This window comes from Amia ocellicauda, chromosome 4, assembly GCF_036373705.1.
Source record: "Amia ocellicauda isolate fAmiCal2 chromosome 4, fAmiCal2.hap1, whole genome shotgun sequence".
Taxonomy (NCBI): Eukaryota; Metazoa; Chordata; class Actinopteri; order Amiiformes; family Amiidae; genus Amia; species Amia ocellicauda.
Window position 1 is genome coordinate 20,203,645 of NC_089853.1, and position 6,000 is coordinate 20,209,644.

General features: G+C 49.6%; 1 non-coding gene across 1 annotated transcript; it reads left to right on the forward strand.

Moving 5' to 3' along the window:
- Positions 1-3,846: 3,846 nt before the first annotated feature.
- On the forward strand, positions 3,847-4,044 carry LOC136748966 (small nucleolar RNA U3). The gene has a single exon (XR_010816685.1). It is a non-coding gene; the product is annotated as a small nucleolar RNA U3 (small nucleolar RNA).
- Positions 4,045-6,000: the final 1,956 nt, after the last annotated feature.

Genomic DNA, 6,000 nt, shown 5'->3' on the forward strand with positions numbered 1-6,000 from the left:
AGCATTGCTGAGGTGAAAAAGAGGACCGATGTTTTAAACTCTCTGGCTGGAATGAAGGCGGATATTATTTGTTTGCAGGAGTGTGGCATCCCGTTCCAAAAAGAATATAAAGATCTCCGGGACACTTGGACCCTAGGAGAATCCTTCTGGTCGGGGTCCAATGTGTCCCGAGCGGACGGGATTGCCGTACTCCTGAAAAACCCCTTCATAACAGTTAAAACATTTAAGGTAATAGAGGCGGGCAGACTGGCCAGCCTCGATTTTAAATACAAGGGGGCTGTATTGAGGCTGGTCAATGTCTATGCCCCAACCAGCCAGAGAGAGAGAGTCCTCTTTCTCCCTCAGCTACGCCCGCTCCTGATCGGCACCTTGCCAGTTATCATTTCAGGTGATTTCAACTGTGCTCTGAGGGATGTAGACCGGAGTAAGCCCCGCAACGATAGATCCAGCAGGGACCTCGCTGCGTTCGTGGAGGACTTTGAACTCTGCGACGCAGGTCGGGACCTGGTCCCCTTGTTCACCTGGGTGAGTTCTTCTGGCTCCTCCTTCTCCAGGATAGATCTCGTCCTCCTCAGCAAGCCACTGGAGAGGACCGCCATGTCTTCGGAGGCGGTCTTCTTTTCAGACCACAGGCTCCTGACGACAGAGGTGCTCATTCCGAGCACACGGGAGTCGGGGCCTGGGGTCTGGAAGCTCAACACCTCTCTGCTCGATGACCCTCGTGTGATTAAGACCTTTAGCAGACGCCTCGAGGAGTGGAGGACCCTGAAGGACCTTTTTGATTCTCCCATAGAGTGGTGGGAGATGATGAAGAAAAGAACCAAGGGCTACTTCATTCAGCTGGGGAAACGGAAAGCTCGCGAGAGGCGGGCGAGATATTCCCATCTAAACGCCCGCCTCCAGCGCCTGAGTCTTTTACAGCTCAGAGGCTTCGACCTAGCTGAGGAGGTGGCCCGGGTCAAACTGAGTCTCTCCGCCCTCTATCGGGAGGAGCAAGAGAAGATCAAGGTCCTTTCCAGGGTCCGCATCATGGAGGACGATGAGAAATGCAGCCGCTTCTTCTTCAAGAAAACGAAGGAGAGGCGGCCTGCAATGTCCTCCATGATCGACTCCTCGGGGCAAGAGGTGGAGGGCAGAGAGGCTGTTGAGACAGTGGTGCGGGATTTCTACAGGGAGTTGTACGACCAGAAGGTGGTGGATCAAAATCTGATCCATCACTTTCTGTCCCTGTTGGAGTCCCGCAATGAGGGGGACGAGGAGGAGGAGGAGGATCCAGAGATCACCACCACTGAACTCTCCCAGGTGATAAAGAGTCTTAACTCTGGAAGGACACCGGGTCCCGACGGGATCCCTGCTGAGTTCTATAAGATCTTTTGGGAGGTGCTTAAGGAAGATCTGGGCCAGGTCCTGGGGTCGATGTACAGAGAGGGCAGATTGGCCCCTTCGATGAAGAAGAGTATCCTCTCCCTTCTTCACAAGAAGGGAGACACGAAAGATCTGAGGAACTGGCGGCCGGTCAGCCTCCTGTGCACCGACTACAAGATACTGGCCAAAGCACTGACGCTCCGGCTGCAGCGGCCACTCCCTCAAGTCGTGGGTCCCGACCAGGTCTGTGGTGCCCGGGGGAGATCGGCGGCCGACAACGCCATGCTGCTCAGGGATGTCGTGGCCTACTCGAACGAGAGAAGGCTTCCCCTGGTCCTAATCAGCTTGGACCAGGAGAAAGCCTTCGACAGAGTGGGCCACGAATACCTGCAGCTTGTTATGGAGAGGATGGGTCTCGCTCTTGGCCTGAGGAAGTGGGTCAAGATCATCTACAGCGGCCTAAGCAGCAGGGTCCTTGTGAACCGCCACCTGACCGAACCATTTCCGGTCAGGTCGGGGGTCCGGCAGGGTTGTCCCCTGTCGGCCCTGCTGTACGTCCTCTGCTTGGAGCCGTTCATGCAGGCGATCCGCCGGGACGTCCGGGTGACAGGTTTCCATCTCCCGGGTTCCGGCGGAGAGCAACTGAAGGCCCTGGCCTATATGGACGACGTGGCCGTGGTCTGCACGGACGCTCCGTCCGTGGCCAGGGTCGAGGAACTGCTGGACGGCTTCTGCAGGGCGACGGGGGCCGCTGTGAATAAGGCCAAGAGCGAGGTCTACCTCTCCAGGGCATGGCCTGTCGGCCGGGGCCGGCCGACCGTGTTCCCTGTGAAGCCGTTTATCAAGGTTCTGGGGATCACGATCGACGGGACCAACACGGGCACCCGGAGCTGGGAGGAGGCCATAGCAAAGGTCCAAAGGAAGATCCACGGCTGGAGCACAAGGACCTTGACGATGGCTGGTAAGGTGCTGGTCGTAAAGGCCATCCTCTTCCCGATACTCCTCTACGTAGGAATGATCTTCCCCCCAGACAAGGGTATCGCAAAACTAGTGACCCGAATTATATTTCGGTTTGTCTGGGGGAGCAAAATGGAGAGGCTGAAAAGAGTGCAGATGGTGAAGGGTACCCTGGATGGAGGCAGGGGGGTCCCGGACGTTGTGCGGCTGATAAAGGCGCAGGGGCTGGCCTATGTGGTCAAGAACATCCAGGCTGCTGGCAAGAAAGTGAGTTTCATGAACCGCTTTTATTTTGCCAGCAGCCTGAGACCATTCGGCCTCTGCGCCATGGACAACACCAGGCCGCACTCGTGGGATCCCCCGCCGTTCTACAGGGCGCTCCGAGCCTTTGCGCTCGAAGTAGGCCTCCATAAAGTCGTGCTGGCCTCCTGGGATTATAAGACCATCTGTAGTCAGATGAGATCTGCCCAGGAGACCAGCCGGATAGAAGATTTCCCTCCCGAAACCTGCCGGTTTATCTGGGCTAACGCTACGCACGTTTGCCTCACGAACACGCAGAAAGATGTCTCCTGGATGGCTGTGAGTCGGTGTCTCCCCACCCGAGTGTTTATGCACAGAAGGGGCATAGCTCCTTATGACACCTGCCCCTATAAGGGTTGCTTGGGGAAGGAGACGGAGGCTCACATCTTTAGTGAGTGCCCCTCCGCCCACAGGGTCTGGCTCCTGTTTTCTCCGTTCCTCCACAGGTTCGCCGTTCCTGCGCGGGCGACCGCCCAGCAGATCCTATACGGTCCAGCCAAGGGAATCTCTACATCTACCTTGAGGTGCTGGTGGCGTGTCGTCTGCGCAGTGAAGCAGGCACTGTGGGAGGGACGGAACATCTGTTTGTTCAATAAGCAGGAGCTGGACCCGATCGTCATCGCGCGGAGGGGCATGGTGTTTGTGAAAGACTACGTCAATCTGGAGGTCCATCAGAGGGGCAAGGAGGAAGCCTTTAAGAACTGGCGCATACAAGATCTGGGGGAGCTCAGGATCCCGTGATGGGACCCACCTCCGGGGACGGTTAGTTCCCCCTGCTGGAGCCCGAGTCCAAGATCTTTTAAAGATTTTATGAATGATTGTTTTTAAAAGAAGATTTTAAATAATGAATCTTAATTGTTTTTAAAGATTTAGTTGTTTTTAAATCACATTGTTTAGGGCTCTTTAGGTATAGTTTTGTTATATTTTGTTGTCAAATACATTGACCGTTTTTTGGTTTAATTTAAAATGCATTAGACTCTTTTTGTTTGTTTTTTATTTTTTCCTTTTAATTGTTTCTTTATTTTGTCTAATGCATTTTCTGTTATTTTCAATGTATTTGACTCTTTTGTTGGTGTGCAGTTTTTGCTTTTATCACGTTTTGTTTATTTGATTTGAGCACGTTTATTTTAAAGTTAATTGTTTTAGTTTTGTTAAAAAAATCACAAGATTTTAAAAAATTTTAAGTGATTTTAAGAACTGATATTTTAAACTATTTTAATCATAAGTATTAAAATTGGAATTGTTTTTAATTTTGTAAAATGTGAAATACTTAACCCAATAAACAGTATCTCTCTGACCCCGAGGAGGAGCCGTAGCGCCCCCTTCTGAGCGCGAAGCGGGCCGAGCTGCACTGCGGCTGCGCGGCCATTGATGACCGTTCCTCCCTCTGGGGCTGGAGGAAGGGGGCGCTTTCTGAGTGGTCAGACTCTTTACTCTCGTCAATAACAGAGCGGCTGTGTTTGTTCTGCGCTGCCTCAGGAAGGGACACCAGTCCGGCCGCTTAGGAAGCCTGAGCCGCTGCGCATCACTGGCACCTGTTTTGGTGCGAGTGGAAGTGACAGCAGGACACCCCCAACAAGGGAATGCTTTTGCAGGTGGTGGCCGCACACAATTGCTCTCTCCTTATCCTTCCTGAGTGGTCAGACTCTTTATTCTCGTCATAATCAGACTCAGATTCTTATGTCTAGTTATATAGTACTTCCGAAACAATCATTAACAAGTGTCTCAGTTTTGAATAGATTTACAGATTTCTTTTTAGAGCACTTTACTCGCATTACTATATCTATATATGTATCTGTTGTTTCTTTTCATGTTGGAAGTTTGTACACGAATATTCCACATGAAGGTGGTTTGGAGGCGCTATCATATTATTTTGAACCCCAAAAGATTACATTTCTATGCATTTTCTATTAAAAATAACGGAATTTGTCTTGAAGTCCAACTATTTCTTGTTCAATAACAAGTATTATTTATAATCTCAGGGTACAGCCATGGGTTCGTCATTTGCCCCAAAATATGCAAATGTATATTTGGGTTATTGGGGAAAACAATATATTAATGATCGTTCCTCCAATCCACTATTACGAATTGTTTATTTAAGGAAAAGCTATATTGGTGATATAATTTTACTGTGGACTGGTTCTGCAGATGATTTGATGGTGTTAAGCAATTATATACAATACTCATCACACTTTGAAATTTACTATGGAATATAGTCAAAATGAATTGCATTTTTTAGATTTGAATATTTCCATAAATACTGATGGACATTTAATATGTCAATTTTTCGGAAACCCACTGCCCGAAATAGATCTTACATGCTCATCCGAAATATATGATTAAAAACATACCCTATGGTCAATTCACATGCCTTCAAAGAATATGTGGCAATGAGTCTGATTATGAATGTAAAGCTAAAGATCTCCAGAATCGGTTTCAGTTAAGGGGTTACAAAAGTGACAAACGAAGAGAAATTTAAAAATAGGTATATCAGAACATAAAGCTGCTATTCGCAATAACAATATGGACTATGCTATAGCCAGACATTATAAAAAAAAAAGAATCATGGGTCAGCCTCTAGTTTGACATTTGTGGCAATTGAAAAAATAGCAGAATAACATTAAGCGTTTGCTAAACAGAGAAGCGTTTTGGATTTTCACTGTAAAAGCAATGGAACCATATGGGTTAAATGAAACCCTGGATCTTAGTTCTTTTTTGTGAATGGATAAGTTTTGGGAAAAATGTATTGTTCAGATTTGATTCTTTCATGTGGAATATGGTGAGTGATCATGTTTATATGAAAATGAATTGTCATTATTGTTGGGATGTAATTGATATTAACGTTTTTATTATCTTTCCAATAGTAGGATCAATATATCAAAACTATGCAGTAATAGTGAGAGAAACCTTTGTCCAGCAGGGGGCATCGAGCTGTATTTGACAGTCTTCTTCTTTTCCTTGCAGGGAGCTGATCCATCAGGCCAGACCAGACGAGACGGGGAGGTGCCGGTTGACAGAGCTGCAGAGTCCTGGGTCCTTGGAGCGGTCCGGAGGCCGAGGCGAGTGGAGATTGGGACGGACCGGGAGCGACAGGGGACCTAGCCAGAGGAGTCGGCGGATGGGTCCCATCCAGAAACCCGGCCGACCATCTACCCGGAGCCCGGCCTGACCAGGACTGCTCCCTGCTGACGTCACCAGCCAGGATCCAGGAGAGGCCTCGGATTCCAGGGACCGACCAGGCCGATCGGTAACGTCCCTGAGGGAGGCCTCCTGCAGCCAGGGCCCGGACTTCTCCCCGGGAGAGGGGTCAGGTATGCCCTCCCGGCAGTAGTGGGAGAGCCGCAGGTCCTCAGGAGACGAGAGTCGGCGCCAGTGTCC